General features: G+C 24.4%; 1 protein-coding gene across 1 annotated transcript in view; it reads left to right on the plus strand.

The window, feature by feature from the left end:
• LOC112692993 overlaps positions 1-12,024 on the plus strand; it is a 348,829-nt gene that overhangs the window by 67,724 nt on the left and 269,081 nt on the right. The window contains exon 4 of the mRNA XM_025567839.1: positions 2,240-2,327. The gene's annotated coding sequence lies outside the window, so the exon portion shown is untranslated. The remainder of the gene's footprint in view (positions 1-2,239; positions 2,328-12,024) is intronic.

Here is a 12,024-nt window from a genome sequence, read left to right on the forward strand (position 1 = left end):
TGTGGAATTAAATGTATTTGTAGGTGTAATAAATACGGATATATTCTGATTTTAATTTATTTAAATGGGCAATATTTTTGAAAGTTTAAGCTAAAATTTGAATTTGAATTTTTTTTTTTTTTTGATAGAAGATTAGATTAGATTTGTGGAAAGATATTAAATTATTTTATCCAGATTGACATTTGGAACGATTTAATATGCTTTGAGTTTTTAAATTTCAGTGATCAAATAAATAACTTTTATTATGTAAGAATTCTGCCCCTAAAGACATTTAAAATCTAAAAGAGATAATGATATCTGACAACTGTCAGTTCTTTTTTTTGTGTCTTAGAATTGAATTTTTTGTGACTAGTGTTCTTTACTTTTAAAATATTGACTTTAAAAACTTTTGAGAAATTGACTATGTTTGATTATGTATCCTCCATTATATTTCTAAAGTAAATTACTTAACCTGCTTACTAAACATTTTCATTAAAATTGACTTTGCACGATGGTCTATGTCTTATATAATAACAATTACACATGTTGTAAGTCAACTAGTATTTTATTAATTCACTATAAATTAATAATTTAATAATACATTTTTAAAGGAACTGCTAAAAGACTATTATGTTATAAATACACTATAATTGTATTATTCAAATAATTAAATCTATTCTTAAGAAATTTAAGTCACAAAAAAAATTGTTTACTTAAGTTATGTACATGAGCGGAAAAAAGAAAAAATATTATTTTATAATATATATATATATATATATAATTAGGATAATTAGATTGATAATGCGATTATAGTAAAATTAACTTATACTTTTATATACTATACTGAACTACACTTCGTAGGTAGTTAATACATTTTTAAATTTTTTAATTAAATAATTTACGTGGCTTAAACGTATTCCGCCACATCAGATCCGGTCATCGTTATGCAATGCTTGCAGTGTGAAATCGTGTTTAATAGAATCTATTAGCTTAATCTTAAAAAATAACGACTTAAAAAAAAAGAGATTGATTTTTGATTTAAAATTTAACCTACTTTTCAATTGTTTTCAATGTTTCATTTATATGTGAAAAGCTACTGATAAAGTCGAGATATGACTTCTTTAAAATACTATCAGTGTAATATCTAATTGAATATTATGATAAATACAATTTAAAAAAATATTTTTGAAAAATCAATTTATTCCTTACTTTGCTCAGAATCTAAATACATCGCAGGCAGAAAGTCTTTCAGCTGTTATCAGTTATTTTTATTTTTCCTGTGCACATACATAAGAATATAATATTGTAAAATATTTAATACATTTTTTTTTTTTTTTATACGTTCCAGTTTAAGTAAAATTCTGACAAAAATAATGCGTGGTTATTTACTTTTATTTTAGAAAATTGTTTTAAATCGTTGTTAAAAAAAGTCCCGCTACGTGGCATCCTGAGTATAATTATTTAGTTTCGCTATATTTATTTTTAGTTACTTAGTATACTTTAAGTTCCTAATATGACTTTGTATACAATACATATGATTTCATTTTGTATTATACTTTTTTCTAACTGTTTTATAAGATTTTTTAATTTTTTTTATTGATTAGTTGATTATTGAGTTATTTATAAATACGAGTATATATTTCAGTTATTATATTATATATAAGTTGGTTATTTACTTAACTGATTATTCAATTGAACTATATTATTTCATCTAATGCGAACTTCAATCTTATATTCTAAAACCTGATTATTGACGAGACGTTTTTGAGTATTGAAGTGTTCATTTATTTTTGCACGTTTGGTGACACCTATTTTTAATCAGTTTTATATATGTAAAAATTAAAGTATTTTCACTCGCATTTAAAAATTATATTGAATGACAATACTAAAAAAGTATTTAAAATACACGTTAGTTATATATTTCTTAATCCAGGAACCGGAAATTTGATAGTTTGCTTATCAAGTGACTTATTAAGAACAAATTCTATTACATTTTAAAAATCATTTAAGAAATTGTATATCTCTCTCAATATAAAAAAATACTGAATTATTTGTTATAAGTATATTGATTCTTTTTTATATATCTTTTGTTCTTAGCTTCAAATAAATTCGCGTATACATATTTAGTTAGTATGGTATGCTCTCTTTTTAAGGACAAAAAATTGTATTATTAAATTATAATCATGTACTTTATTTACTTTATTTAAGGCATAATATATTGTATAGAAGAATAATATTGATTTATGATTTTAATTTACAGATATTATTTATACTTTTCAACAAGTCGAACATTTGGATTCAGATTATTACGTTTACAACACTCCACTATGGACCCATAGTGTATATATGTAAGTACTTATATTTGTATACCAAATAAAATAGGTGGGTGAAAATCAAATTTGTGAGATTAAAACAGAGAAGTTATTGCATTTTCTTATTTTGTTTATTGTTTAAAATAAAAATTCCCTCTAAATTAATTTTAAAATTGTATCTTTTACATTTACACTTTTTTTGGATTATTATACAGTAAAACCTCAATCAAATCAAATCAAAACAAAATCGCTTGGGACCATGATATTTTTCCATGTTAACGAAGTTTCCGTCTTGACGGGGTTAGTTAATTGTATGTAATTTGAAACGGGACCAAAAAAATGTTCCGTTATACCGAGGTTTCTGTCTTACCAAAGTTTCATCTTATCGAGGTTTTACTGTACATAGTAATATGCATTTGCTTTTTGTTTTAATTCATATTGATATATGTAATGGTATTTAAACAAAATATTATTAAATTGAATGTATTAATTGGTATATATATATATATATTAAAAAATATTCATTTACCACTGATGTAGTTTTCTAATATTGCACTTGATAGTTTCACGTCATTAAACTCACGCGCATTTAATTATTCTCAAGTTATTCATTTTAATAGGTGCTTATAGTTATTTTTTTGGAATATACTAAATTATTTTTAATTTAAAAGAATATTAGTGAACTTTATTATATATATATGTATTTATTTTAAGTTATTATAATTACAATGTTCGTTTTTAAAGCTTCGTATCAAATAAAATATTACAATACGTTAATTGTCTAGAGGTGTTTATTCGTTAAAACAATTCGATTCTTAATATTGGTTATTAGTTATTATCTTTAAATTAACATTTAATTTAATTATTAATTAATTTTGGTCTAATAAAATTGGTAGTAGTATTAATTTAAGACTATTTATGCCATCATCATTTTTTTTCGTGATTTTCTATTTATAATAATTATAAATATAATTATTATGTTCCATAAGAAATATTTTTATTCCGTTTATAAAAGTTTAAATAATTTTATTATGATTATTACTCTGGTCCTATGTCATATATATCCTATATTGTAACTTTTAACTTATTGGTCTCTATATATGCTAAATATTGCCTACTAAAATGTTTATTTTATATTATAACCGAAGGTCAGTATCAACGAATTGATTTTAAACCTCCTACAATTTCTAAATTATTTGAAACTTTACCAAATCTTTCTTATTCGTAAACCTATAACAATATTTAGTTGATAAATAATATTCCGTAATTGTAAGACCGCTTCTATTAAACTTTAAGTTTATAAGTTTGAATTTATTAATGTAGGAAAAATATTTGGTCAAGTTCATGTCATATACATAGGCCTGCGAAAGACGTTTGATACAGTAGACCACAATATTTTAATTTATACTCACATCCGTTTAGGCGTTGGTGAACTATTACGGTTCATATCGTGGTTTCGTCCCTTTTTGGTGGGTAGAAAACAACAAGTTAAAATGTTTATAAGTTATTTGTCTTTCCTCTTGACAGCCATTTCTGGATTTTCGCATGAGGGACATATATCTTTGTTTATTTTTATTATTTTTGTACGTTATGTTTTGGGTTGATTTTGAGTTTTGTATGTGTTACTCGCAGATAACTGATGTATACCTTTTTTTTTTTTTTTTGAGAATCAATTGATCAATGCATAGGTAAAATAGTTCAAAATAAAACAATGTAAGTATCAAAATATTACATAGATTGTATTATAATTTTTTGTTTAAAATGTATTTATTATTATATTTTACATGTTAGATAATATAAGACCGTGTATATAGTATACTAAAAATATTTAGGATATCGAGTAAATAGAAAAATTGGCTCTAGATATTTTATTAGAAGCAATAACTTCTCTGTGTAAGTTATGTGTATCCATAATTGGTAATAAATAAATTTAGTTAAATAATCTCTATATAATCTATATAAACTCTATAATGTTTAATGAAATTAATAAATAAGCAAATCAATTTATTACGAATTGTTAATGTATAATTGCATTGTTTTTACAAAAATGATTGCTTATCGAATTAATTATTTTACCAGAGTTTACTGAACCATAAATATTTATTAAGTATGTTAATATATTATTGTATAAAATAAAATTATATTATTGTGTATTTACCCTGTATGGATGTATAATATTTATGCAATTTAGACGTTTTAGGCTTAGGGTCAATTTAATAATATTATTTTTATTTAATCTCGTTCGCTACTATACATCTTATTCCTACTTCAAATTTGAATAGGTAGTTTGTTATAATGCAAACCTCTACTGAAATTCACGGAACAATACATGGCTGACTATATCAAAGGCGTTTTACTTTAAATATATGTTGTATCATACAACAAACTTTAGTGGATATATGTATATATAAGTTTGGCACAAAGTAAAATAACCCTTTTATTTATATTTTTCTTCAAATGCAAAGAGAAAATCTTTATAACCTTTATGTTGATATTTTCATTGAATTCAAATCGCAATAACTCGTATTCATTTATAACAGAATACTTAGTATTTGTATAAATTCTTCGCTTGAATTTCTGTTCATACATCGAAAATGCTACAATAATTATTATTCTCACGTATTTTCAATTGGTGAAGTTTGCATAGTAATATAATTATACATTTATGAAGTTTTGTTAAGTTTTATCAACGGTTAGCACTACTTATAAATTAAAAAATTAATCAAGTATTTTAATTTAAAATTATATTGATTTGTTTCAAAATTTCATGTACATACTTGGTAGGAATTTTAGGTATTCATTATTATTCAAGTTCAATGCAATTTTACTAATTTCTTTATTGAGTAATCATTCTTCTTCTTCTACAGGTGCCTATCTGATTTTAAATGTTGGCGATCATTCCAGCAATGCTCTCTCTGTTGATCAGAGGCGGCTTGTAAGCACTTATACTACCGGGGTGGTGCCCCGGTAAAAATATTTTTTATGTACATTTTGATTAAATAAATTAAAATTTAGTAGGCATATCAGTATATCTATGAACATATTTGGAGATAAATAATTTACATTTTAGCGCTTAAGTAATTTTAATGTGATATGAGGAAAGTCAAAACAATTGTTTAGGGGTAGGTTGGGTGGTTTAAATTATACTACCTCGGTAAGATGTAAATGTTCAAATGGTCTATGCTGTTGATTGCATCGCGAAACAACTCTGATGAGTTCTTTTCAAACTATTCCTTTAGATTATGAAGCCATGATTTTCTTCTTCCAGGTTCTCTTTTTTCAAATATTTTCTCTTGCGAAATGGATTGGAGTATTGAATACCTTCTCTCATTTCACATTATGTGCCCTAGGTATTGAAGCTTCTTATCTTTATGGTGTTTACTAGCTCAGTTTCCTTGTTCATTCTTCTAAGGAACTTCAACGTTTGTAATCCGGGTTGTTCGTGGTATCTTCAGTATTCTTCTATAAAGTCACAACTCAGTAGTAAAGATTACTTTATTTATTCATAAAGTTAATTTTTCAGAATTTCTATAATTATATAAAATTAAACCCAACTTTTACAGTTTGACTCATTTCAGCATGTATGAATATAAAGGATTTTATACTTTCTTATTCGAGTTGTAGTTATTTTAGTTTTTTCTTCAAATCTACACAATATATACTTTCGAAACTAAATAAGTATACTCTCACTATAGTGTTTTTATATTATTTAAAACTAATTAGTTAAATAACCTGGAGTGCACCTAGGTAAAAAACTGGGAAAATACACAATAATATTAATTATAATATTTTATTCTTCTATTAATTAAATTCGATCAATAATTTATAACTGTTTTTATTTGATATTTCTTGTGAACTCCGGAAATATAACGTCATGTGTCACCACACACTGGTAACCTTACGTTTAGTCATAGTAGTTTTCGTTTCGTCCTCAATTACAATCGACAACAAGAACTCCATATTTATAATTCGATGGATTAATATAAATAATAATAATAATAATAAAAAATATATACACACACAAAATTTACGAGGGTGTCAGCAGTTATGCTAAAAACATAATATTATATTATTATTTATTATATATACGAGGCACATGAGGACACACGGTCTATGGGTGGTTATACAATTAACATCGGTGTTCACGCGTAAATATATAACGAACATACACGTGGTAGATATACGAAAGAAAATCACGTGGAATACGTGTTTAAGCCCACAATGATTTTGGTCGTACAAGTATAAAATAATAAAAGAACCAAAAATATTACATATTACTTTCATGTGTACATTGCACAATACATCTAATGTATTTGGGGTATAATTTTCAAATTTCTAGTGGCACATTTTTGTGATTTTAAACGGCCTCTTCGTCATGATAAATAATTATTTGATTTTATCAACGATTAAATAGTTCAATAATTTCAAACTATTTTGACGGGACAATGTAAAAATTTTCCGAGATATTTTTACAGCGTCAGTAAAGTCTGTTATAAGAATATAATATAATACTTTTTTATTAAACTCGGTGCCTGATTTTGGTGCTAAATGAACGAAAATTCTAAAATGCCGATTACACGTTTTTTTTTATTTCTTTATCGTTTTATAGAGATGTAGTGGTGTAAACAAAAACTATCTCTAGAATAATTTTATTCTTTACTCATTCGAATAATTTGAAATTGTTGAAGTTAATTAATAAATTAGCAAAACTTTACATTGTTTTTCGAAAAAAACAAAAAAAAAAAAAAAATGTTCTGGAGGAGGTAGGTGAGGAAAATCATTTTTATCACCACCTTCCTCTCTCTCTCCCAAAGATTACTCGTCATTGATTTTAAGTTAAATGTATTATCGTCCTGTATAAATAACTTAATACTAATGCAATTCGGGCGTTTAAGTATGCACGCGCTTCTCTTAAAAGTCTGACGTTCGGTTGACGTAGTTGACATGTGGTCATACATGGTATAATTATTATTGTTATTAATATTATTATATTTATTATTATTATTACATACGGCTACTATATGTGTAGTGTATCACTCCGGATTCTATATACATACGATGTACTACAATAAATATGGATACACGTACCTAAACTCACGCGCGTGTGTAATTCAAATCTGTGCGGCAGACATAAGCGTATTGTATACATAAAGGTATGTCCACATTAATTCGTTTTCGTGTTCGACTGTCAATTCCACTTGCATTTCAATTTGCTCTTCGTCATTCGACAAGCGCATGCGATTGTTGAATGCTTAAACACATGCTTTTTTCTGTCCACACATTAATACATATGCCGCAGTGGTCCCAAACAAATGAGTTGATGACTAATTTTAAAAAAAAAAAAGCGATACGTTTAAATTATTGAAGCCTACCTGGCTTGCTCTGTGAATAATCTAAAACTCAACATGGTCACAGGCAGTGAATATAAATTGGCGATTCACCGTGGTTATTCCGTCCTATTTTTTCCATCATTTATAATCAGAATTTTTATTGTTGTTGTTGTTATTATTATTATCGTCACCATTTTCATCATTGCATCATTATTATTGCTTATAGTTATTACTGTACCAAAATAATATTATAGTATTTTAGTGGCTCGACTGTTTCAACACCGATCGTCACAGAGAGTAAGTTTTCACCAGTGTTGTGTTAAAAACTTATATACAACATTACAATAATAGTTATTGCCGAGTGGACAACAAGTCCGTGCTCCTATTGATGTTTATTACACTTTAAGGTTAGGTTTGTATCGAAATCTTATTGCAACTTACTGCCAGAGTATGAGAGCTTACATCCCATTAGTTCAGAATATTATGACCGCAAGTATTACTTAAGAAGGATAGTATTAAAAGTTTTCACTAGTTTTTCCAATAACCAAAATCTGGAAAAGAACTCGGAAATACTATTGATTATGTTTACATCCTACGAGTGTGTTTATTTATTTATTTTTTTATTAAATTATTAATTTTTGTTTACTCATCCGTCGAATAAAATAATTAAAATAACTATGTTGACAGATACCATCTTTGTCTTGACGGTACAGTATAGTTTATCGAAAATGTGCCTTTAAAAATATAAAATTAGAAATGGAAGTAAAACTTTTAATCTACAAAATGTGACATATTAGTTAATGTGACTTGTTATAATTTAATTTATAAATATACTTCAAATGTAAAAATATTGTAAAATACTGTTTCCTCGCCTTTTTTAATTCAATTTAATATTTCTGTTCCTATTCTTAAGTGAAACGTGTTAACAAATTATATTGAATTTATTTACTAACTCATTATACTTAAATATATGTATATCACTGTTTGATTTTCTATCGTTGTATCTGCTCGTTACGTAACTTAAAAAATAATATAATTTTAAACATTTATATTTAAAAATTCATGAGGCATTCAAAGTATGCTTTGATAATTTCATGTTGTTACTAATTTTCAACAATGTAGTGTGTTGCACTATCAGTGAATTAGAAAAACTGAAATCCTTTATAATCCCTAGGATATTTACAACAAACTTTTATTGGAACGTTATAGAGTATATCAAATAACGCAATTTTGAAGATCAGTATTGTTTATTACAGTGGAAAGTCAGTTGACGTAGGTATGTAACTATTCTTCCCAATCTTACATAATAAGAATTATTAATTTAACAATCCATGCTCATATCGTATTTATATATGCGTCTCTATAGTTTCATATGATCCGTCAACTTTATAAGTGTTGCATGTTTAATACACGAGTGAAATTAATCAATACACGAATGTGATTATTTTGTTTAAAATTAAATAGTTTCCATAACATACCGTTGTATTAGTAATTGTGTAGATGTTTATTATCATGGATTTGAAACGATAATTATAACTATAGAATGTTGAAATTGTATTATTTAAGGTAAAGTCACTCAATTGTTTTAAAGTTAAGTATAAATATAACAGTATTTGATTACAAATCTACATGGATTTATTAGAATATATTCATTTTTAATTTGTTTTCTTCTTTTTCTTCTTTTTTTCTTGATAAGGGGGATCTTAAAGTAAAATTAATTTTAATGAATCTTTTAAATAATTATTCAAATTAAGTGTTAATATACATAAATATATATAAAGAGAGGATAAAAAAAAATATAATTATCATAAAAGTTAAGAAGCGTTTTATACGATTTTATATGATTTTTTTTTTTAAATTTATAATAATTATAATTTTATATAAGTTATTTTATTTGTTTTATAAATTCATACTGAAAATATAAAAAGACAAAATTACAAATATTTCAGCGAAACCGAAGCTTATTATTACCTAATTTTATCGCCCAATATATTTAATAGTTTTGTAAGACGTGTTTAACAAATGAAATAAATATTCATAATTTATGATGAGCATAATAATTTTATTAATTTAATCTATTAGTATTTTTTTATAATTTTTTTTTTATTGTGTATTGTATGATTATGAGATATTATGAGTTTTAATTAAAAATATTTCATTAATAATAATTTATAATCTTTAAAAAACACAAACATTTTTTTATTTTTCATTATTTGGCAGTTAAAAAATAAAATACTTTAATAAGAAAACACTTTACATTTATTTTAATAAAATTGAATTATTAATTTATTTATTTTAACGAATTCATTTAATATTATTGATCGAGTTTTTAAAAATACGTTTGTATATCATAATACATATATGTGATGAAGAATAAAGTATTAAATATATATTTTTAATTGCTATGATTATAATTTAGTCTTTTGTTCATAATGTAATTGATTAAAAAAAAAAAAAAAAATAATTTTAATTTAAATGTCTTGTTTTAAATATTTAATTGAATATTTACAACAAATTCATTATATTTGTGGTTAAGATCTAAATAGAAGTAAGAAATTAAAATCGGAATGCAAGGTTTTTACTTAAATAACACTTTAAAGTTTATTATTATTAGTCTCTAGATTTATTTAACTTGGAATGAGCTATAACAAAACTGGATCCTCGATTTACAATTTTCTTAGTTTTATCAATATATTTGTGCAGACGTGTTCACAGGGGGGTTTTTTAGGGGTTCAAAGTTCCTACCGAAATTCAGGAAAATTAATAAATATATTTTTAAAGAGTAAAAGTGGCTTATAGTTTATGTAAGTATGAATATGTGAAACCTTAACGCGTCCTAATTTTTTATTAGTAGTTTATTAGTTTTAGGGCCTGTGAGTATTAGTATTAGTATTAGTATTGTTTCGGAAAAATAAAATATAAAGGATTTCATTATTATTTTTTATAATACGAAATCGATATTTTTATTAATTTACTATATAATTATTTAACATTTTAAAAATATTTAATGATAAATGTAAATGTATTTATGTACATAATTATGTATTTGAAAAAATTTTCAATTATTATTTTTTATTTTGGCATTATTTTTGTCATTGGTATTACATTTTTTTAAACTGCTGATAACTTATCGTAGTAAAAGGTATACAGGTTGGAGGTAAAAGTGGAACAAACGAAATTTTGATACAAAGTGACACGGTACATTGGGATTAGCTAAAAGTTTTTGGTTACAAACACGTATACAATGGTTTTACGCCTATGTTCATCCATTACTTGGTACTCAACTTTAGAATTATATAAACGAGCAACAGTGTCTATGTAACAGGTAATTCGTACAAGGTGGATCTACACGTGGTACAATTTAAAAAAAAAAAAAATAGAATAAACGTTAACTGTGAATGAAATAGATGATCAATTCACTCGTAGAGTCGATGTGTTAAACAACATTTAAATTGAAAATAAAATTAAGTTTATTATAGGATTAAAAACGATGAAAATTATTCAAAATTATATGTCATCGAATACATTAAAATTCGTTTTTTACTTTCTTGTGGCATTGGTTGTACAATAATATATTTAATTTTTTTTTCGTGTTTTATTTGAAAATACATTTTAAAATGAGAGGAGTTCTCCAAAAAGTTGCATATAACATATGAAATCGATAGTAAATTATAGATGTAGATTTTACTTTTGGGAATAAAAAGTGAAAAATGTTATTTTCTAAGAAAATTGAGAAAAACTACAGAAAAACACTGATGTTTACGACAAAGCCTTATTTTTAAACAAAATGTATGTTATTTTCTATCGTTATTTAATAAATAATTGTCGTGAATATTTTAAATGTTGAGAAAGTAACCTAATGGTTTAGTGTATTTTACTAATATGGCAACATGCTTATATTTTTGAACATCATATAATTTGTATTAGTTATTTTATTTAATATTTTTTTTTAAGTTTAATCCTGAATTTATAATTTCATCTTCAAAATGTTAGCAATTTTATTTAACTTATTATTTTTTGAAAATAAATTATTTAAATCATCAATGGTCTAATCTAAAAATATGTTTTGAATTGTAGGTACTCTAGTTATAAAATAGGATGAAGTTTCGAAATGGTGTTCAGAATACTTATTTTTTATAATAAGAATAAGCAATCAAATTTATTAATTATATATTAAATATTTATTAATTTTTAAACTGTCAATGAATCAAAATGATATACCATATGAGAAGAGATGTATTACAGGGATATTTTTTTAAACTTAATAATGCAAAAATAATAAAAAATACAAATATTTACATTTCATTTTTTGAACACATTTGATATGATATATATATATATCTTTGTATTTTTAAATTATTTTGCCGTAAAATAAATTAAATTAATTTCAAGGTTTTAAAATT

The sequence above is a fragment of the Sipha flava genome, unplaced genomic scaffold (assembly GCF_003268045.1).
Source record: "Sipha flava isolate LNK unplaced genomic scaffold, YSA_version1 79_pilon_pilon, whole genome shotgun sequence".
Classification (NCBI taxonomy): domain Eukaryota; kingdom Metazoa; phylum Arthropoda; class Insecta; order Hemiptera; family Aphididae; genus Sipha; species Sipha flava.